The 23,546-nt window shown below is 49.3% G+C and overlaps 1 long non-coding RNA gene across 1 annotated transcript; it reads left to right on the top strand.

Moving 5' to 3' along the window:
• Window positions 1-12,396: 12,396 nt before the first annotated feature.
• LOC119974189 lies at window positions 12,397-19,728 on the top strand. The gene is made up of 2 exons (XR_005462482.1): window positions 12,397-12,582; window positions 19,063-19,728. It is a non-coding gene; the product is annotated as an uncharacterized LOC119974189 (long non-coding RNA).
• The last annotated feature ends 3,818 nt before the right edge of the window (window positions 19,729-23,546 follow it).

Here is a 23,546-nt window from a genome sequence, read left to right as displayed (position 1 = left end):
ACGTTACTTAGAAGGCAACTAATACACTAAACTACAGAGACAGTGTTCCTTTTTTAAAATAAATTTAGAGTTTCCAATTCCTTTTTTTCCAATGAAGGGGCAATTTAGCGTGGCCAATCCACCAACGCTGCACATTTTTGGGTTGTGGGGCTGAGAGCCACACAGACACAGGGAGACGGTGTTCCTTATTAACTTCTTAAGACAACTTAAAACCCAGGGCAGCACAGTGGCGCAGTGGGTTAGCCCTGCTGCCTCACGGCGCCGAGGTCCCAGGTTCGATGCCGGCTCTGGGTCACTGTCCGTGTGGAGTTTGCACATTCTCCCTGTGTTTGCGTGGGTTTTGCCCCCACAACCCAAAGATGTGCAGGTTAGGTGGATTGCCATGCTAAATTGCCCCCTTAATTGGAAACAATGAATTGGGTACTCTAAATTTATAATTAAAAAAAAGACAACTGAAAATCCCACACCCAATTTATAGTTAATAATAATCTTTATTATTGTCACAAGTAGGCTTACATTAACACTGCAATGAAGTTACTGTGAAAAGCCCCTAGTCGCCACATTCCAGCACCTGTTCGGGTGCACAGAGGAAGAATTCAGAATGTCCAATTCACCGAACAAACGCATCTTTCGGGACTTGTGGGAGGAAACTGGAGCACCCGGAGGAAACCCACGCAGGCTTTGGGAGAACGTGCAGACTCCGCACAGACAGTGACCCAAGCCGGGAATCGAACCCAGGACCTTGCCTCTGTGAAGCAACAGTGCTACCCACTGTGCTACTGTGTTGCCCATATGACTCTGCACTTTCAGCAGATATCTAGGGCAGTTTGTGGACCCAAGAGCAGAGAGTGAAGACTCGCAATGGTGGGCATTAAGTAGACCATCGAGTGGGTGGAGCATCAAGCAGCAGATGCCCAGCTGTAGCAGATAATGGAACACGGAGATAGTCTTCGTGGTGGTGGGAAAGAATACGGAGAGGAGAGGCACAAAGAAGTGGGGTAGGTGTGGAGGCCAAAGGAAAGTGGAGAAAAGCGATTAAAGTGTTGGATGGGTGCGGTGGGGGACGGGATTAGGAATGTGGAAAGGGCCTTGTAGAAAAAGGAGGCCATGAGCAGGTGGTGGGGGGAAGAAAGGTGACTCTGAATAGGAGGAGTGCAGGTGGAGATGGGACTTGTGAGTGAGGTGGCAAGTGGAGAAGGAGATGTGAGTGGGGGGAGGGGGCAAGAAGTGATGGGGACTGTGAGTGGGGGGCAAGTGGAGAAGGGGACTGTGAGTGGGGTGGCAAGTGGACAAGGGGACTGTGAGTGGGGGCAAGTGGAGAAGGGGATTGTGAGTGGGGGGCAAGTGGAGAAGGGGCTGTGAGTGGGGGGGCAAGAAGTGATGGGGACTGTGAGTGGGGGGCAAGTGGACAAGGGGACTGTGAGTGGGGGCAAGTGGAGAAGGGGACTGTGAGTGGGGGCAAGTGGAGAAGGGGCTGTGAGTGCGGGGGACAGGTGGAGAAGTGGCTGTGAGTGGGGGGGGGCAAGTGGAGAAGGGGACTGTGAGTGGGGGGCAAGTAGTGATGGGGACTGTGAGTGGGGGGGACAAGTGGAGAAGTGGCTGTGAATGGGGGGCAAGTAGTGATGGGGACTGTGAGTGGGGGGGACAAGTGGAGAAGTGGCTGTGAGTGGGGGGCAAGTAGTGATGGGGACTGTGAGTGGGGGGGACAAGTGAAGAAGGGGACTGTGAGTGGGGGGAAGTAGTGATGGGGACTGTGAGTGGGGGGTAAGTAGTGATGGGGACTGTGAGTGGGGGGCAAGTAGTGATGGGGACTATGAGTGGGGGGCAAGTAGTGATGGGGACTGTGAGTGGGGGCAAGTGGAGAAGGGGATTGTGATTGGGGGGGCAAGTGGAGAAGGGGATTATGAGGGGGCAAGTGGAGAAGGGGATTGTGAGTGGGGGGACAAGTGGGGAAGGGGACTGCGAGTGAGGGGACAGGTGGAGGAGGGGATTGTGAGTGGGGGGGACAAGTGGAGAAGGGGACTGTGAGTGAGGGGACAGGTGGAGAAGGGAACTATGAATGGAGAGGGAAAGGGGGATAAAGGTACTGCGAATCAGAGGGTTCAGATGGAGACAGGGACTGTGAGTGGGGGATGTCATAATATACACACAAGTATATGATGGTGCACAGACAGGCAGTGATTGACACACAGGATGACCAATGAACACACAGAACACAGTAGCCAATCACCAGGCAGGACACGACCACTATAAAGCCAGAGGGCACTAGTTTTCCCGCTCCCTCGGGATGCAGCCTCTGAGACAGTCAGAGCTCGTGAGCAACAACTAGAACATCCACCATGTGGTAGTAAGATAGTCTGATCAGGTTAGCCTCAGGTCTCCAGTCAACTCAGCATAGTGTCAACCCACAGTTAAAGTATGTATAATAGTTAAGAGTTCATTAAAATCGAGTTGCATTTCTTCAAGTGTTGGAAGCCTGTCTCTCTCACTACTGCAGTAAACGCAATCCTCGCAGACCCAGCATACCCAACACATCCGGGGGTGGGGGGGGAGGGGGGGGTATGGAGATTGGGACTGTGAGGGACAAGTGGAGAAGGAGCGTGTGAATGGGGGGGGGGGGGGGGGGGCAAGTGGAGAAGGGGAGTGTGAGGGGGCGCCAGGTGGAGATTGGGGACTGCTAGTGGGAGGGGTAGCTGGAGATTGGGGACTGTGAAGGGGCGGCATGTGGTGATGGGGACTTTGAGTGGGGGTAGGTTCAGAGGGAGCGGTCTGTGGAATATATTGATGAATACAGGGGGTTAAAGCGAAGGGGTTGGTTGCAGGATAGAGTGATGTCTGTGAAAGCAGCAATGGTATGGCGTAGGGTGGGAGGGTAAGAGTCCTGCAATGATGGGGCGGTTAGGGTTGTTGGAGGAGGCACAAGATGATACGTGGACGAGGATGGGCATATGCCCAGTGACTGGAGACGGCTCTTCGAAGTGAAATGGGAATTGTGCAGTGACTGTGATGGGCTGAAGGCTAATGGGGGTGTGCAAAGGTGGCCGTTAAGAGCTTAACCGTGTCACCTGGGGGAGGGACGGGTTGAGGAGGTTTCAGTGGTGATAGGAGCGCCAGGATGGGTGAAGGGTCTTGGAGGAAGATTCAAATGACACATGCACCATGACAGCTGTAGACCTGCACAGTGTCTCGAAGTCGAGGTATGAACATGCTGGATGGGAGTTGGGTCATTGGATGAGCAGAGTTGCAGGTCAGTGTAACTGGACAACTGAAGGGGAATCCCAGCGCTTCGCTCTGACGTAGTTAAAGCATTTGGATGAAATAGAGTGTGTTGGTAAAGTAGCAGTATTCAAGGGAAGCTTCTTGCACATGTTTGCAAGGGCTCTGGGAAGAATTAATATCTGCCTATGCGCGCATGATTCCGGGGTACATCGATCCAGTCTGGGTTTCCCCTTGAATGTAGGGGGTATTCACAGATATTAAAACCAACAACTGCAGTTAAAACACACCAGACCCCCTTAAGTGTCAGTGTAAATATGTTAACAGCTGTGCACGAACAATGAACAATGACAGTGTACCCCTGCTACCATTGTAAAATCAGAACTTCTTCATTTTATGCTGCCTGATGCTGTACCTCACATACCTCACATCTGCAGCAGGAGTGGAGGCAGCTTGCTGGTCATCAAACCCAGTTGGCTTTGATGACTTTAGCAGGTACCTCTGGATCCTCAAGGCTTCGAGGGCCCAGGCTTACGTGGTGTGTCCTGCTCTGGGGCACCCTCTGTGGTCCCAGAGGCCGGATCTAATGGGGGGTCAGAGACAGAAGGAATTCGGAAGGGCCCGACGCACTCAGAGAGTTCCGATTGGAGGTTCCAGGGGTGTCTGTCTTACACTCCTCCCTTTGAGTGCCTGAAGGCCCTTCCCTGACTCCATGAAGGAAAGGTGCACCTGGAGGTGTTCGAGGTGCCTTGCCCCCCTCGTGTGTAGCCACTATAACAGCTCACCCATGGCTACAGTGCTAGCGTGCCGGTCTTCGGGCATCTCTGATGGAAACAGGGCATTCTGCTGGACCAGGTTCTCCCTGCCATCCGCAACCCGCCCCATGGGGACCTCAGTGCGTGCATGTTGACACCGCTTCATCAGCCAGCCGGCGGAAGGACTTCTCCGCCTCACGTGACACTCTATTGAGGTCTTGACACCTCTGCCTGATGTTCCCCTGGCTCTCGCTGCATCTCCAGCATCTTGTCCAGGTCCACTCCCAGTGGCTGATCTTCTGACTCTGACTAAGCAGCGACCACAACCCAAAAGATGTGCAGGATAGGTGGATTGGCCACGCTAAATTGCCCCTGAATTGGAAAAACTAAAAAAACAAATTTTTTTTTTCACATAAATTTAGAGTAGCCAATTTTTGTTTTTCCAATTAAGGGGCAATTTAGCGTGGCCAATCCACCTATCCTGCACATCTTTGGGTTGTGTGGATGAAACCCACGCAAACATGGGGAGAATGTGCAAACTCCACATGGACAGTGACTCAGGGCCGGGATTCGAACCAGGGTCCTCAGCGCTGCAGTCCCAGTGCTGGTTTAGCACATTGGGCTAAATCGCTGGCTTTTAAAGCAGACCAAGGCAGGCCAGCAGCATGGTTCAATTCCCGTACCAGCCTCCCCGAACAGGCGCCAGAATGTGGCGACTAGGGGCTTTTCACAGTAACTTCATTGAAGCCTACTCGTGACAATAAGCAATTTTCATTTCATTTTTTCACATGCCGCCCTACAAAAAGCAAATTATGATAGAAACCATTTCGCTCTCTTAGCTGATGGCGAATTTACCACATCATAATTGACCCCTAATATCCACTCGCTCTGTGAAAACATACGCTCTTCAAAACATTTTCTGCTATTGTGACGAGATTAAAAATTTCACGATGGTCCTTTTTTAAAACCTAAACCTTACAAGTTGAGAAGGGCTTAAGTGGGAAACTAAATCATGTGGCCTAGATCTCTGCCGAGTTTGATCCTCGGTCTGCGATGGGCTGATTGCTATCAGCTGGGGTGGTAAGCCAGCCGAGAGCACATCGCTGCTTCTGGGATGGGAGGGCCGAAAAGAAAACATGGAAAAAATAATACGACAGTCTTATTCTCTTCACAGAAACTCTTCCTTTAGCCATTTGAAAAGAAAAACAATTCATTTCTGCTGAGGGTCAGAAGTGAAAAATACTTCAAATCCTATGTTGAAGATTTGCTTTGCTGCGGGACGTGGCACTGAAACATCTGGATTGCATTTCAACCGTCTTAGTCAGAATCCAGATGTGCGGCCAGTGCACTCAGCCCCCCCTCGGAACACTACATGTGCTGGTTAATACCACACAAGCCTGTGATATCTAATAATGCGTTATCTAATAATTGCGTTAAGTTTGTGGCAGCAATACAAATTACAAAATTGCCGGTCATTTTGTAAAGCGTTTCTGATGCAATAATTGCCAGAGGGAAAATGTTTTATCCTCTATAAGCTCACCTGTTCAAAAACCAAACACACAACAACTAAACATCAATCAATGTGGTGTGCCTTGCAGAGAGACATGTGCAACTGCAATACTTTATAAAGGGGCTACAGAAGGAAGAAAAAGATTAAGAGGGAAATTTAGTGACTGCACGGTGAATGCGATATATCAGTGAGTACAACACATATATTTTAAAGAGGATTTTGAAGGAAGGGAGAAGCTAGCTAGACAGAGTGATTGTCGGGGAAAGTTCTGAAGGGCAGAGGGCAAGTGATGGGAGGATCAGCTTCCGATAGCACAGTGGAGGGAGATGGAGGGGTGCAGTACCCTGGCAGTGGATGAAGTTGGCTGTTGTGCACCGTGACTCCCTTTTCCTCACCCGTTGCCAACAGCACCTCCCGGGCCTGTGGAAGAAAGGTAAGGGCCATGGGTGCATGGGAACACCACAAACAGTGTTCCCCTCCTCACTGCTGGGTCATTAGTCCCTCCCTAATAGCAGCGTGATGGCGCCTCCGCCACAAGGATTGCAGTGGTTCAAGGGGGTAGCCCACCACAACCTTCTCAAGGGCAGTTGGGGATGGGAAATAAATGCTGGCCTTGGCGGTCATCCTGTGAAAGTATTAAAAAAACAAACCTTGATACCCTTACTTCACAAAGAGCTATCTTTTCACTTGCTCCAATTATCCTGCTTTCCATGGCCAATCCACCTACCCTGCACTTCTTTGGGTTGTGGGGGTGAGATCCGCACAGACACGGGGAGAATGTGCAAACTCCACACGGACAGCGACCCGGGGCCGGGATCGAACCGGGGTCCTAGGCGCTGTGAGGCAGCAGTGCTGACTACTGCGCCACCGTGCCGCCCAGTATGCTCTGTAAGAAGACAAAGAGGATTTATGCTCCAGTGTCAGTCAACTCAATGTATTCACAGGTCCTGGGATTCTGAATCTGATGTCTCACTCAGAATTTAAACAAGCCGTTCTTTGCACTTAAATTTCTTCTGTAAATTGCCGACGTTTAAAAAAAAGGACAACTCCGCAAATCGGAATCATGGGCGGAATGTACCATTTTTCTGGCTTTCCTCACACATTGTCCAGCACGTAGAAGAAAAAAATGCTGGAGCGTGTCACACACCATCAGACTGTCACCAGGGCCTGAGTGGGTACCCCAATCACTGGTTAAAAAAAACATAAAGAACCCCACCAGATGCACATGGGGACCGCCACCCCCCCCAACTCCATGTACACGGGGACACCCTCAACGCACACAGAGAGCGCTGCTCCGCCCCCCATGGAGCTCCCCAATGGAACGGCCTGGCCCTGCCTCTCAGTACTGCCTCCTGGCAGTCTCCGGGGAAACCCGCTGATGAGATTATATTGTATTTAAATGAGGTTCCCGACCATCCTGACTGGAAACTCGTTACATCAATGATCGGGAAGGTGAGGGGGGTGGGGGGGGGGGGGGGGGGGGGGCGGGGAAACGATCACGGCATGAGATCTCGCTGGCGAGAATCTTGCTATTGGTCGCTTGCATGATTTTTCACCCGCATTTGCGCCCGCAGCAAACATGGGTTCAAAATTCCGGCCCATGAGTGTCCGGAACAATGAAAACAACTTATATGCTAAAGCAGGTTTTTCAAAGTATGGGTCACGACCTGTGGGTGGGTCACGGAGTGATCGGTCGCGGTGTTCCCGCAGTAGTACTGATCGCGGGAGAAGCACCCAATGATTGCGGCTGACTCTTATATTGAGAATGGTGGCTGCTGCCGCCTTTTAAATGAAAATAAATAAAGGTGTGTGGAGTTACCCGGCCAGATGCAGCAGGTCACGTGTGCTGCATGTACACTTGCTGTCAAATGCCCTGTATAAAAGTGCTTTTGATGCGAAATCACGGAGCAGAGCTGCTCCCATTTTCCAGCTGCCGGCAAGAGGACTGTGAAAATGGATCATTTTCTTGAAAGTAAGAGATGGCTAGAGACTCAAATAGGCAGTGGATCTCAGATCGGATCTCACATCTTTTGGAGAGAACTGTTCGGGAGAGCCCAGCACAGGACAGAGCAGTGCTAGTGCTAGATCTGTACAGAGCTCCAGGGCCTCTGGTTAACAGCCTACAAAGAAGAAGCTTAACTCGGGAACCAAGCAGTACAAAGATGCTTTCTTGAGGTATGATTTTGTCAATTGTGCCAATGTAGATAAGGATGCAAAGCCCATGGCCGGGATTCTCCGAGCCTCCGCTCCGAAATCGCGCTCGGCGCGGGGATGGAAAATGGGGCGTCGGACCCGCGATCGGGTCCCACGTCGGGGCATGAACCTCCGGCAACCGGAGAATCAGCACCAGTCGCGCGCGTATGGTCGAAGCGGCGCCGGTCGGAGGCCGTTGAAAAAGGCCCCCGCGGCAATTCTCCGCGGTCGACCGGCGGGAGCTCGGCTGCGGTGGCTGTCCTGGTTGGGGGGGGGGGGGCGAGGGAATCAGTCTCCGGAGAGGGGCCTCCACGCCGGCCAGACCCACGATCGGGGGCCACCAATTGACGAGCTTGCGCGATTTTGGGGGGGGGGCTACCTTCTTCTGCGCCGGCCTGCTGTGTGGATCCGCCATATTGTACGGGGCCGCCTATCGGAAGCTGGAGCAGCGCAGAGCACTCCGGCACCGTGCTGGCCCCCTGTGGGCCACGAAAGTGCTGGGCCAAGAGGCCCGTTGACTCCGGCGTGAAACACTCCGGTGTTTACGCCGGCGTCAACACTTAGCCGCCGTTTTGAAGAATCCTGGCCCATATGTTTTATAGGCAGGAAAGTACTGGTAAATGAGAGCAGAAGTTACAGATTTTAAAAGAGAAGAGATGATTGAAAAATTTCTTTTGAGGTTGAGACCCCAGCGTCAGTTATTAACTGAGAGCTGACTCCAAATTAAAAGACTACACTGCTGTAGTTGACCTGTGATACAACATTATAAAATAACGACAAAAGCCCATGAAGGTGTCAGAATTCTGGTTTCGCATCTCCCAGGAATATACTGTGGTGAGTAAAACAAACATTTTGTTGCTATTGCCCTTAACGACAACCTGCATGTGCGAGGTTGGATTTTCCGTTTTCATAAAGATGAAGATGGCACAAAGGAACTGACTGAAGTTGTCACTCTCCTCCTGCGAACCTGATTGGAGTGAAATCGTGAGGACCAAGCAAGCTCCCATTTTGCATTAAAAGTAAGCAAACGTGGCGTGTGTCGCAAAGGTCGGTCGGTATGGGTTACGAAGATCGGTTGGCGTGGGATCACGAAGGTCGGTCAGCATGGGTCCTGAAGATCGGCCAATTGGCTAAAGTGGATCCCAAGAAAATGTGTTTGAAAAACACTGCCACCAAGTCATAAATTCTAACATAAACGAAAAATGCTTCAAAGCTGAAAGTTGATTTGTCATTCCAAAATGAGTTTACAAGTTGAATTAAATGCGTGGAATAAAATGAAAGTTAATTTTATAAACTACTTTTGACAGTGTGTCAATTCTGATTCAGTGAAGAAATTGCTTACTACAAAATCATGTTCATTTCTTGGGACCACTCATGTATCAAGAATTTACAAGGAAATATTGGTGAACATGTTCAGTTGTCAATTTGCTTGTAGGTTTTTAATTGAAGCTGTCACCTTTTCTTGGTCAACCACTTGTTCAAACAGAGGACATCATTATTCCCCACATCATTGTTGATTCAGAGCCTGGAATGCTTTGGGGCCCTGGCTGTCTCTAAATTAAGATCGAACCAAGATGAGAGGGGAAAGTTACTCATTCCTATATCCCTATTGACCCCTATTGAGCCAAATAACATATGGTTGGAGATGAGTCTACCATTACAGTGCAACCAAGAGATGATTTTACTTGTGACAAGCAACAATTCAAGAATTTATTGTTATGGTTGTAGCCTTTCTGCAGGGGGATGTATATGTTGCACTGAAAATATGTGTAACGTTGCTGGGCTGTGCAGGAATGATAACAAAGGATTGCAACTTAAAGGATTTACTGTAAGATCTTCAGCAGCTCTTACACACCAGGCCGTCTCCATACTGGGGAAAACTCCCACGCTACTGACATCACTTCCTCGGTGTTTTTTAATTCATTCACAGGATGCGGGTGTCGCTGGCTGGGCCAGCATTTATTGCCCATCCCTAATTGCCCCTGAACTGAATGGCTTGCTTGCTATTTCAAAGGGCATTGGGTCACATGTAGGCCAGACCAGGTAAGGGCGGCAGATTTCCTTTACTGAAGGACATTAGTGAACCAGATGGGTTTGTATGCCAATGGACAGTGGTTTCATGGTCAACATTAGGTTTTAATTTCAGGTTTAATTAAATTTCACCAACTCGAACACAGGTTGCCAGAACAATACCCTGGGTCTCTGGATTACTAATCAAGTGACAATACCACTACACCACCACGTCCTCTTTGTACAGGTCATGGCAACATATACATGAATACACATTCTACAGTATGGATGATTGCACTGACCCTGAGTACACACCCCAATAATTGTAATGCAAGGGTATTGGAAATGGAAACAGCTTCTTCCCCACTGTCACCAGACTCCTAAATGACCCTCTTATTGACTGACCACATTAACACTACACCCTGTATGCTTCAACCGATGCCAATGCTTATGTAGTTACATTGTATATCTTGTGTTACCCTATTATGTATTCTCATGTATTTTCTTGAATTTTGTTTAATTCCCTTTTCTTCCATGTACTGAATGATCTGTTGAGCTGCTTGCAGAAAAATACTTTTCACTGTACCTCGGTACACGTGACAATAAACAAATCCAATCCAATCCAATCTACAATTTGAAATAGTCATGTTGAGTAGTCAGTCAATGAGTATTGAGAGGGGTGGCATTTAAAATTGGTACACTATGTATCCTGGACAACGGCAGAATTGAGTGACAAATTAAAATGATTCATCCAGTCTCGTTTTGGGAAAGGGCATGGAAATAGAAGCTCGATGTTGGTTTTAATTCAATTTTTGCCTCTTTGGTTTTCTCTTTTCCAGGTGGTGTCTGACATTGGGGTATGTTTTGGGTATGGCGCTCCATGCATCCCCCCTCTCCCCAACCTCCCCCCCCCCCCAGCCCTACCCAGACACTTGAGGTAGGCTGCTCTTTAACCACATTGCTATTCTTTAGCTCTGAGTCTAGACGGTGCCTGATTTTGAACATTTGAGAGTTTTGGCAGTGAATGAAGTGGCTGACTGTCAAAACGAGGGGACTAGGCGTAGTGAAAGTGGGATTGGCAGGCTCGGGAGCAGGCACTAGACAGATAAGGCACAACAAGGCAGAATTGTCAGCTCGCACTGCGGGCAGTCAGGGACTGGAGTTTAAAAAAATAGTGTTTCTAACCCTCCACAAGTATATCAGCTCTAAGTATCCCCGGTGCCTGTGAGAGATGTTGGACATCATTTTAGGTACAGACAGGGGGAGACGAGGACATGCGCAGTGAGGTCAGACCCTAATGAGAATCAGATTGCAAAAAAGGAAGAATCCTTTGGAACCGGATTGAAAGCTGCTTTTCATCTGTGCTGGGCGATTTCCAACACATTGCTCAAAATATATAATGAACAGATCGACAACCAAGCTACGACCTGCACCTGGGAATACTGCAAGAGGTTTAGATTTAATTTTTTTTAAACTTAGCTTGCATTACACTTGGGAGAACTAAAGTTTAGACAGCTTAGAAGTTTCGTTCAGAAGCTTGCTCATAACCGAAATAAGAGGCAACCTTTTGCAAATGTAAAATCGGCCAGAAAACAGTAGAATAGCAATTGCCTGTTTGAATTGAAGGCTCAAAGTTTGTTTTTTGCTTTTTAAAAATAAATTTAGAGTACCCAAATATTTTTTTCCCAATTCGGGGGCAATTTAGGGGCTGATTTAGCACACTGGCTAAATCGCTGGCTTTTAAAGCAGACTAAGGACGGCCAGCAGCACGGTTCAATTCCCGTACCAGCCTCCCCAAACAGGCGCCAGAATGTAACGACTAGGGGCTTTTCACAGTAACTGCATTTGAAGCCTACTTGTGACAATAAGCGATTTTTATTTCATTTTGTTTTCATTTAGCGTGGCCAATCCACCTAACCTGCACATCTTTGAGTTGTGGGGGTGAGACCCACGCAAACACGGGGAGAATGTGCGAACTCCACATGGAGTGTGACCAGGGGCTGGGATCGAACCCGGGTCCTCAGGACCATGAGCCAGCAGTGCTAACCACTGTGCCACCGTGCTGCCCTCGAAGGCTCAAAATTGGATTTAAATTAGACGCCGGTCATTTTATTTTGCTTAATTTTTCAAAAAAGCTAAGACATTTGTTAAGGTAATTTAAACATCGGACGGGTCAACTTTGGAAATGTGAGGCAGCACGGTGGCGCTGTGGTTAGCACTGCTGCCTCACGGCACCAAGGTCCCAGGATCGATCCCGGCTCTGGGTCACTGTCTGTGTGGAGTTTGCACATTCTCCCCGTGTTTGCGTGGGTTTTGCCCCACAACCCAAAGATGTGCAGGGTAGGTGGATTGTCCATGCTAAATTGTCCTTTAATTGGAAGAAATGAATTGGGTACTCTAAATTTATAAGGAACAATAAAAAAACTTTGGAAATGTGTGTTTCAGTATGAAACAGGGGTGCCAGAGCTGTCTCTGGTTGATTTCACTCAATAACAAGCTATCATGGGCGATCTTCACGTTGTCATGATTGGTTCTCTTGACCCTGGTGTAGAGGTCACTCTATTTCTACTAGCTAACTGACCGGTAAATAAAACTACCTTGCTCAAAAGGGACCTTGTGTCACGTAGCGTTTTCATAGGATAATTGCCCTTTTATGATTTATAGGTTTTATTAACTCTAACTCGTTGCTTCCCTGAATCTCATTCTATTCTAGGCAGCAGTCTGCACCCATTGCTGATGTTCTCTTGCAAGCTATAGGCTCAAGGTTGATTCTCCCCGGCTTCAGTAGTCAGTCAGGGCGATAGTCTGAAGAAATGTGGCTCTTCACCCCTGGAGAGAACCTCTACAACACCCCAACCTAGAATTCTGCTTCCAATTGAATCTTGGCTGCCGAGCAAGGTATTCAAACTGATGAACGGCAAATATGGAAGTAGAATCGGAAATTATTCACGTCATTTTTTTGAATGAACTGGGACTGCGGCGCTAAGGGCCCGGGTTCGAATCCCGGCCCTGGGTCACTGTCCGTGTAGTGAGTTTGCACATTCTCCCCGTGTCTGCGTTGGGTTTCACCCCCACAACCCAAAGGTATGCAGGTTAAGTGGATTGGTCACGCTAAATTGCCCCCTTAAGCCTGGGGCCTCTGGGACATAAATACCCCGGCCCAAGTGTGGGCTGGGTGCCGGAGCCCCTTCGGGGAGCAGGAGGTATAATATAATAGGTAACATAAATTTGAGTTTTCGCTTTCATGTGGTCACTCACCTGGAACTTTACACTCTATAAATCAAGTTCTTTCAGTAGCTCCTTAAACTGGTGACTGTTTAACCCTCTCCATTTAATGAAGCTAATGCTCGATACTACTGTCGACATTACATTGCTCAGTCACAGACTGTGCGCACAGTCTCTTGATGAACGATACAGTGACATACAATCAACTTGGATCAAGCTTGACGCGATTAATTTCTTTCTTGATTAGAGCAACTCATCCCTTTAGAGATCCAACCATGGCTGTAGCACCATCAGCAGCAAGATAACGTAATTTCACAAACATAAACTGAGGCCCATGCTCTGCCGATTTAACCTTCTCAAATTTACCTTCACCTTTTAAAAAAAAAGATTTAGAGGGGCCAATTATTTTTTTCAATTAAGGGACAATTTAGCGTGCCCAATGCACCTAACCAGCATGTATTTTGGTTTTGGGGGTGAAAGCCACGCAGACATGGGGAGAATGTGTAAAACTCCACACGGACAGTGACCCAGTGCTAACCACTGCGCCACATGCAGCCCTATATCTTCACCGTTTGGTGGTTTCATGCATGGCTACTACAGCAAGCAAGTCCTCTTGAATCTGTGATGCCGCACAGAAAAATAATCCACTCCTTCACCAGCCCTCCTTCTGAATGAGGCCTAAGCTTTTTTTTCCTGCGAAAAGTTCACTCACTGCGTAATCGGCTTGTGTCACACAATCCACCACCTTTCTTGTGAAAATTGCTTTCTGCGCATTCACATTCTTTCCAAGTGTTTTAATATTGTCCTTGCAATTCTTCTTAGTCAAAGTGCTTCGTGCCCTAGTGTTTTTCGATGTTGCCTTTTCTCGTGACAGGAATGGCTTCTCCACCAAGCAGCCGTACAAGGTTGCTTTTCACCTCCACAAAAAATATAATCGCTTGCCCATTATTCATAAAAGACAGGACACTCTGAAACCACTTTTCTTCTTTTGATTGCAGTAACCATCTTTCATTAAGATTTAAAAAAAATAAATTTAGAGTTTATTTTAGAGTCAATTTAGCGCGGCCAACCCACCGACCCTGCACATGTTTTGGGTTTAACATAGAACAGTACAGCACAGAACAGGCCCTTCGGCCCTCGATGTTGTGCCGAGCCATGATCACCCTACTCAAACCCACGTATCCACCCTATACCCGTAACCCAACAACCCCCCCCTTAACCTTACTTTTTAGGACACTACGGGCAATTTAGCATGGCCAATCCACCTAACCCGCACATCTTTGGACTATGGGAGGAAACCGGAGCACCCGGAGGAAACCCACGCACACACGGGGAGGACGTGCAGACTCCGCACAGACAGTGACCCAGCCGGGAATCGAACCTGGGACCCTGGAGCCGTGAAGCATTTATGCTAACCACCATGCTACCGTGTTGCCCCTGTGGGGGTGAGACCTACGTGGACACGGGGAGAATATGCAAACTCCACACGGACAGTGACCCGGAGCCGGGATTCGAACCCGAGTCCTTGGTGTCGTGAGATCTTTCATTATGATACTTAGAGCGGTAGATTTGAAAACAAATTAAATGAAAATCGCTTATTGTCACAAGTAGGCTTCAAATGAAGTTACTGTGAAAAGCCCCTAGTCGCCACATTCCGGCGCCTGTTCGGGGAGGCTGGTACGGGAATTGAACCGTGCTGCTGGCCTGCCTTGGTCTGCTTTCAAAGCCCTGTGCTAAACCAGCCCCTGTAGTGTAATTATTTTATAATTTGAGAAAAAAACAGCACACGCAACAAAACTCCAAGCATGAATATTGTGTGGGAACAGAGGATTCTGGACAAAATATCAGGACAAAATAGTCGGAAGGAGTTTGACATTTAAGAAACTCACCTACAAAATTACCTTCGGTAACATGGATAGCTCAATACTCTTGGCAGGCTGTTCTCAGAGGGGGAACACGGTTAGTTGCCTGCCCTCCACAATTACGCAGGAATCCACGATCAATATCCCTTAACATTCCGATTGAGCTTTATGGGAGAAGTGAGGGAGGGAAGCCCACCTCGAAAATGTACTCAGTCCCCACCAGGCTGAGCTATGATGGCGAGCAGGAGCTCCTTGGAAAATGGTGCAACGTGCGTGCGGAATGGCCTCACTGACCAGGGCTCGCTGTATTACCCTCAACCTGCTTGAAGGCTGGAAGTTCCAGCAGCATCTCCCCTTTCTGACTTTGGCGTTCCCGTTCTCCATATTGTCAAAGGTTCTAAGTTAGCTGGGCTGGATTTGAACCGCGCTCTTGAGATGGGCTGGGAGCTGCAAGGCCTAAAATGTCAGAGACATTGTTTGCTATTTGCAGCACAGACAGAGGCCAATCGGCCCATCGTGTCTGCAGCGGCTCCCAGAAGAGCTACCTAGCTAGCCCCATTACCCAGCCCTATCTCCAAATGAACCACTTTCAAATATTTACCCAGCTCTCTTTTGAAATCCCCAATGGAATCCACCTCCACCAGACCCCCAGGCAGCGCATTGCAAACCCCAACAACTCTCTGAGTAAAGAGGATTCTCCACATCTCACTCTTAGCTCTCTTGCTGACCATCTTATAATTGTGACCCCCCTAGTCACTGACATACCAACTGGTGGAAACAGAATACTGTATCCTTCTTTACTCTGTCGTAAATTGTTCATAATTTTGAACACCTCAATAATTGCTGCACAATTCCGATTTTCTAAATAGATTTTGAACATACCAATGATTTCCCAGTCTGCCGTTGAAGCCTGGAATTATAGGCCTGCATTTTTCACCAGCAGGAGGGCGCACTTGCCGGGCCCAGAAGCAGACGTGAAATGCATTCCTGGCGGCAGATTTGCGCTGGCTGGCCAATACATGACCATCCAGAATGAAATGCACTCTGTGAAATGCTGATCGCTGCTGAGGAGAGTGGGAAGATGGCGGGTATCAGGAAAGGTGGGGGTTGCGGACTGCCCCTTCTAACCTGCTCGCTCAGGGGGACAGCCTGCATGGAGCTGTTTGGGGAGGTTTGCCGATGAAAAATAAATAGTGATGGAAAACCTAGACATAGAGGCCGGGATTCTCTGGTATCCGGCGGGCGGGCCGTCCCGGCACCGAGGAGTGGTGTGAACCGCTCCGGCATTGGGCCGCCCGGAAGGTGTGGAGGGGGCTAGGCCGAGGCCAACCTGCGCCGAAGGGCCTCTGCCGGCCGGTCCGAGTTGGCGCATGCGCAGGAGCGCCAGAGGATCCAGCATGATCCCAGCGCATACGCAGGGGGGTTCTTCTCCACGACGGCCATGGCGGAACCTTAACAGCAGCCGGCGCGAAGGGAAAGACTGCCCCCCCCCCCCGGCGCAGGCCTGCCCGTGGATTGGTGGGCCCTGATCACAAGCCAGGCCACTGTGGGGGCCCTCCCTGGAGCCAGACCTCCCCGCACCCCATTGAGGAATCCGCAGGCGACCCGCAGAGCCAGGTCCCGCCGGTAAGAGCCTTGTGTAATTTACGCCGGCGGGACTGGCTGAAAATGAGCGGATGCTCGGCCCATCACGGAGCGGTGAATTGCTGGGGGGCCGCTGCCAACGGCCCCCGACCAGCGCGCCGTGATTCCCGTCCCCGCAAAAAAAATGGCGCCGAAGAATCCGGCAGCCGGCATCGGGGCGGGATTCACACCGCCCCCCGGCAATTATCCAGCCTGGCGGGGGGTCGGAGAATCCCGTTTGGACAGCACATTCAAACACAAAATCCACCCACCAGACACCTTTTTAAACTTTATTTCAGCCCCTTAAATTGCCTCTTAAATGGAAAAATATTACATCCAGCCCTGGATCGAGGTGGCAGCTAAAACGTAAAGGCCGCCTGGCCAATCGGCCAACTGTAAAAGGAGATGGGCCATGTGAAATTGTGTTCCATTAGCACCTTATTAGGCTATGTTGCCTGCTTGAATTCACGCCCGCCCATCGAAATATTGCTCGAGTGCGCCACAACATCTGGAGACGCGTCCAACGGCTTCTTGCGCGATGGTTTGCGCTTCCGAGTCAGGCGGGCGTCCGCCCAGGCAACGTACAATTCTGACCATGGTGCTAAACAAGTAAAGCAGAAATAATCTGCTGTCTGGCTGTGTAAGTCACCATCCTGTATGTTGTATCGGCTCTGTGAATCAGCCTAGAGGATAATTGCAGCACTAAGCACACCATAGTTTATCAAAATATTCAAATTCCATTATTTTAGGAGGTATGGCTCAATGCCTCTCACCCCAGTGGTGCCGCATTGCAATGCAAATGTACAAGATCACGTCTACGACCTTTAATTTATAGCATTTAAATCGTATTAATCCCAGCGGTTTTGACAGCTTCTTGCAGCTGAAAGCACTGATCCATAATTATTCTAATTGCAGAGTACATATACTGTCCTAATACTAATAAATGAATTCCATTTGAAATGGATGCTGTAGCAGGGCAATGAAGTGTCTTGACGTGGAACAGTATTTAATCCCATTTACATGGAAAGTGATCACTTTCTTTGCATTAAAATAAGATTTCATTAACATGTGCCGAGATTAAGATGCTTATCGCTCTTTCGATCAGAGTGCATGCTGAATAATTATCCGTGTTGCCTGGAGGAGTATGAAATGCAGCCCTCCTGTTTTGCCTTGTGCTCTGTACATTGGGGCACATGGTAGACTGGACTAAGGCCACGTTTCCCAGTGGTCCCACTCACATTACTGGATTACAACTGACTAGGTTGATTTCGAGCTGCCCATTGTTCTAAACAAACAACGGCGGTTCTGATTAGTGGGTAGGTTTGCGATTACTTAGAAATTAGAGGTTCCAGGTTTCAAGGCTCCAGCTCCTTTGTCCTTCCTGGCCCTACCGACGGGCAAAATAAACTTCCGGCACTCCCAAGTACACGTGTGACTTTCAGCGGATGTAACTCGTGTCAATAATCAAAATAACACGTGCTCTTTTTCCAAAACGAGAATCCGTAAACCGAGATCACTAACACACTGCAATGTAACACGAAGTAACCTCTGGTGACAGGAATCACGGCAAAAAGAGTTTTCAAGTTTGGACTGAGCTTCTGCAAATTCATACTGGGTTTATTAAGTCTGAATTCTGACAGTTTTGAGTGCTTTGCACTTTTGAACATTGCAAAGCAGGCACGCTTCCCCCAAGGATGGCAAATATTGAAAAAGGAGGTTCGCAGGGCGGCACGGCTGCCTCATGGCACCGAGCAACCTGGTCCGGTCCCGGCCCTGGGTCACTGTCCCGGTGTGGAATTTACATATTCCCCCCATGTCTGCGTGGGTCTCACCCCCCATAACCCAAAAAGATGTGCAGGGTAGGGCAGCACGGTGGCGCAGTGGGTTAGCCCTGCTGCCTCACGGCGCCAAGGTCCCGGGTTCAATTCCAGTTCTGGGTCACTGTGTGGAGTTTGGACATTCTCCCCGTGTTTGCGTGGGTTTCGCCCCCACAACCCAAACGATGTGCAAGGTAGGTGGATTGAACATGCTAAATTGCCCCTTAATTGGAAAAAAAAATGAATTGGGTACACTAAATTTAAAAAAAAGATGTGCAAGGTAGGTGGATTGGCCATACTAAATTGGAAAAAAAGAATTGGGTATTTTAAATTTAAATAAATAAAAATACAAAAAAAGGTTTGTCACTGTTTTAACCTGGCCAGATCTTATTGGCTGGGGAAAATTGGTTACCCCATCTTGCTTAGGGAATATGAGCTCCCACAATGAGAGGCGGGGCAATTAGCAGTGCAGCTGTATAAATAAATAGAGCTGACCACTGTAGTACTGGATGGAGAGGGAACCAGTAGTGAACTACTGGCATGTGTACATATTCTTGTAAGTAAAGTCACTTTCTGCTTGACCCTACAAATTTGTGCTGAATTCTTTGTGGCCCTCACAAAAACCACCATCTTCTCAGGGATTGCAAAATAAAAATTGTAAAAAAGGTTCAGAGTGGTAATACTTGAACAGCATAAAATGCTGGACAATGTCAGCAGGTCTGACAGCACCCGTGGAGAGAGAGAGAGAGAGAGCAGGGCTAACATTTCGAGTCTGGGTGGCTCTTTGTCAAAGCATCCACAATAATTTGCTTTTGCTTTAAAATTATAACTGATTCTTCATCACTTTTCAGCTATTTGACCTTATCGGACGCAGAGCAAAAGCAAGATCACAGTTGGCTTCATCACCTGAAGGGGTTGTAGAGGAAGGGAACACCTGCCAGGGTCCCACCTCCTGATCGTTGTCCAGTGAAAAGCACAAATAAGTAAACACTGGGTTGGATAGAATCAAGCTCGATTAAATGCCTCAGTCAATAGACTGTCAAAGCTCAATGCCATGAGCTCTTGCATGGGAAACGGCCGCAGGACATGGCACCAGAGGGCAGCTAGATTCTGCACAACCATTACTTGGTGAAGAGAAAGGAAAAGTAACAAAATATGTTCTGCATTTACGGAGCTCCTTGCATCCTTTAGACACTTCACAACTAATGAATTGCCTTTGAGTTGTGGAGGGCCGATTGTTGCGTTAACCAACATTTTTGAATGTCAAAATCCAACAAGCATATCCTTAGCGTTGATTAAAGACTCTGCTCAGGCATCTGATTGATCTTTCTGCTCTTTGAATGGAATGTTTGATATCCACTGGAATTGATCCACATGGATACTGATGAATTTGAAAGGCACTCTGCCAACAGAACTGAGATGAGGAAGGACTACTTCTCGCAGAGGGTAGTGCATTTGTGGAACCCACTGCCCCGTAAGGCGGTGGAGTCTGAATCATTAAATGGTTTCAAGAAGGAGATCGATACATTTCTGATTTTTGAAAATGGGCTAAAGGGATATGGGGAACAGGTCGGGAGGTGGATTTGAGACCAGGAAGAAATCAGCCACAATCAGATTGAATGGCAGAGCATGCTCGAGGGACTGAATTGTCTACTTCTGCTCCTAATTCCTATGGGCCTAGCACGACAGGACACTCTCAATAGAAGTGTCGGCCTTGTTAGATTACGTACACAACCAAACACCATGGGTAGGATTCTCCAACCCCTCCCTTGCCGGGTCGGTGAATCGCCGGGGGGCGGCGTGAATCCCGCCCCCGCTGGCTGCCGAATTCTCCTGCGCCGGGGTTTTGGCGAGGCGGAGAATCGCGCGCGTTGGTCGACGGCTGCTGGCAGTGGCCCCCCGGCAATTCTCCAGCCCGTGATGGGCCGAGTGGCCACCCTTTTCGGCAGGTCCCGCCGGCGTAAATCACAACAGGTGAATCACAACCACAACCGGCGGGACCTGGCTCCACAAGTGGCGTGCAGAGTCCTTGGGGGGGATCTGGCCCAGGGGGGGTGCCCCCATGGTGGCCTGTCCCACGACGGGGCCCACCGATCCTCGGGCGGGCCTGTGCCGTGGGGACACTCTTTCCCGCCGCACCACCCTCTGTCAACCTCCGCCACAGCCGGTGTGGAGAAGAACTCCCCTGCGTATGCGCTGGGATGACGTCAGCACACTCTGGCACTCCCGTGCATGTGCTAACTCGCGCCGGCCGGCGGAGGCCCTTCGACGCCGGTTGGCGTGGCGCCAAGCCCTTTGGCGCCAGCCTAGCCCTTGAAGGTGGGGAGGATTCTGCACCTTTGGGGCGGCCCGACACTGCGTGGTTCACACCACTCCTCGGCGCCGGAGTGGCCCGCCCCGCCGGTTCGCGGAGAATCCCGCCCCTCTACTTTGAATTGCAATGCGACGGTGCTGTAAACCGACTCCACGCAATACCCAAGAATTGAGACCACTGGAAAGAATAAAAATCCAAAGTTACCTGAAGTTATATTATCTTATAATGCCTTTGCGTCCTCTGTGGATTTTCATGCTGCTTTCCCCATTTGTACTTTATTACTTGTTTGAGAATATGAGAACATTAGAAAAAAATTGGATTGGGAAGCACTCGGTCACAGCGAAAGTAAGCTTTTCTCATGATAATGATGATTTAAAAAGAAATAACTTACAATCGAACACCTTTCATAGCCACAGGATGCCCCACAGCCAATAAATTACTCTGTCCAGTTTATTTGGTGAGAGAACATTTACAGCCATTTTGTGCACAGCAAGGTGCCACAGCTACTAATGGAATCAGATAATCAGTTTTGGTCATTGACGGTTGAAAGTTAGCCAGGGGACTGCTAACCACTCTTCAACTAGTATCTTGAGATCTTTTCTATTCATCTGAGTAGGTAGATTAGGTTTTCATTCACGTCCATCTAACTCCACCTTCACTTCCTCGGTATTGCAGAAGTTATTTATATTGTGTTTTTCACAACCTCAGGTCATCCCAAAGCATTTTACAACTGATAAAATTTGAGCTCGCCTTGTGGTGCAGTGGGAAACATCCCTGCCTCTGAGACAGAAGCCACGGGTTCGAATCGCACCCCAGGACTTGATGGCCAAGGAAGGGGCGATCATAATGCTGTCAAAACAGGTCGACTATCAACTTGCAAATTCTTCCAACGCCCCAATGACTGGCGGTAAGAGTGGTAGACACTCCTGGTCAGCCATGTTTGATGTGGAGCGCCCGCCCCTCAATAAGTCGCTGGTGATAGATAAGCAGCCTGTTCCAGGAATGGCTAACCATGGAAACAGACAAAGGTCTACCTTAGTGCACCATGAGGTGTGAGAAGAGATTTGGAAAGTACTTTTGAAGTGTAGTCACTGTTGTAATGCAGGAAATAAGGCAACCAGATTTTATACAGCAGTGCCCCTTACACATCATTGTGATAATGGCCTGATAGTTGGTTCAAGGATAAATATTGGCTGAGACACTAGAGAGAACTCCCTTGCATTGGGACCTTTTTATGCCTGCCCGAGATGGGAGTCTCAGTTTAATGCCTGACCAAAAAGACAGCACCTCTGCCAGTGCAGCATTCTCTCAATACTGCACTGGAGCGTCAGCCTAGATTTTGTGCTCAAAGGGCAGCACAGTGGCTCGGTGGTTAACACTGCAGTCTCACGGTGCCGAGGTCCCAGGTTCGATCCCGGCCCTGGGTCACTGTCCGTGTGGAGTTTGCACATTTTCCCCGTGTTTGCGTGGGTTTCACCCCCACAACCCAAAGATGTGCAGAGTAGGTGGATTGAACATGCTAAATTGCCCCTTAATTGGAAATAAAATGAATTGGGAACTCTAAACTTATTAAAAAAAACATCCGTTAAAAAAAGGCAAGTGAAGTTAATGCTGACCAATAATCCACGATCACGATTCTTGAATCCCGGAGAATTGCTAGACTGGCGCCAGGCTCGATTTCAGCACGGGGTTGCGGAGAATCCAGCCCCAGATTTGTAACAAGCAAACCCTGCCATAAGGCAGAGATCATTGGCTGAATTCTCTGTTCCTCAGACAGAGTGTTGACGCCACGGCAGGATTAGCGGACATCCACAACACCAAAACTGGTGCCACACCTGGACCGATTTGGCGACCGTTGAGGGGCTAGCACCGACGCCACGTGGAACACAATCGATTCCAATGAGAAACGGTACCGGATTCACCGGTTCTGAGATTGACACTCAGGAGGCTGACAAGCTGCAGCCGCATATGAACAATTCACTCCCCACACACACTCATCCCAGCCAACAAGGTGGCAGCGAGAACAGCAGCTCCACGATTTACGGATGCCGAGCTGGATGCCGTGGAGGAGAGGTGGATGACCCCATATCTCGGCCCCTGAAGGAGGGTGCAAGCCGGCACCATTCACCATGCCTGGGCACAGGAGGCAGAGGCCGTCAACGCGGTGGGCAACACCATCCGGACCGGCCTGCAGTGCAGGAAGAAACTGCACAACCTCCTCAGAGCGGCCAGGGTGAGTAGTCAGCACTGTTACCCTGGCACCAACCCCGGTCCCACACACCCACGACACCCCTCCACCCAGAGGGCAGCTGAACCCCCACCTTGCACCACATGCCAGCACCCATACCGACAGCCATGGCTGGGTGCCCTGGCCACTGAGGCCACCCCCTGGTCTGCATGCGTTGGACTGTCTAACACTGTGCGTTTTCGGTCCCCATTCCCCCCCCCCCCCCCGGCCCCTGAGGAGTAATAATAATAATTTTTCTTTTTTTATAAATTTAGAGTACCCAATTATTTTTTCTATTAAGGGGCAATTTAGCGTGGCCAATCCACCTCCTCTGCACATCTTTGGGTTGTGGGGGCGAAACTCACGCAGACACGGGGAGAATGTGCAAACTCCACACGGACAGTGACCCAGAGCCGGGATCGAACCTGGGACCTCAGCGCCGTGAGGCGGTTGTGCTAACCACTAGGCCACCTTGCTGCCCTTAATAATAATAATTTAATCATTATTGTCACAAGTAGGCTTACATTAACACTGCAATGACATTCCAAACGGCCTAATAGGTAATAATAATAATAGTGTAGGCTGCCCAAAACCGCCAGGAGTGGGAGAAGACAGGACAGGGACCGCCCGACCTGTTGCCCCTCACCTTGGCAGAGCAGTGTGCCCTGGACGTGGTCGGCGAGGCAGAAGAAAGGGAAGTTGCTAGGGTGGAGCTTGGCCACGGGCGAGGAAGTGAAACTCCGCTGAGTTGCTGTTCCCCGTGTCACATGTGGCATCCACACCACCCCCCCTCC

This window comes from Scyliorhinus canicula, chromosome 12 (assembly GCF_902713615.1).
Source record: "Scyliorhinus canicula chromosome 12, sScyCan1.1, whole genome shotgun sequence".
Lineage (NCBI taxonomy): Eukaryota > Metazoa > Chordata > Chondrichthyes > Carcharhiniformes > Scyliorhinidae > Scyliorhinus > Scyliorhinus canicula.
This window is presented reverse-complemented; position numbering and strand designations above follow the sequence as displayed.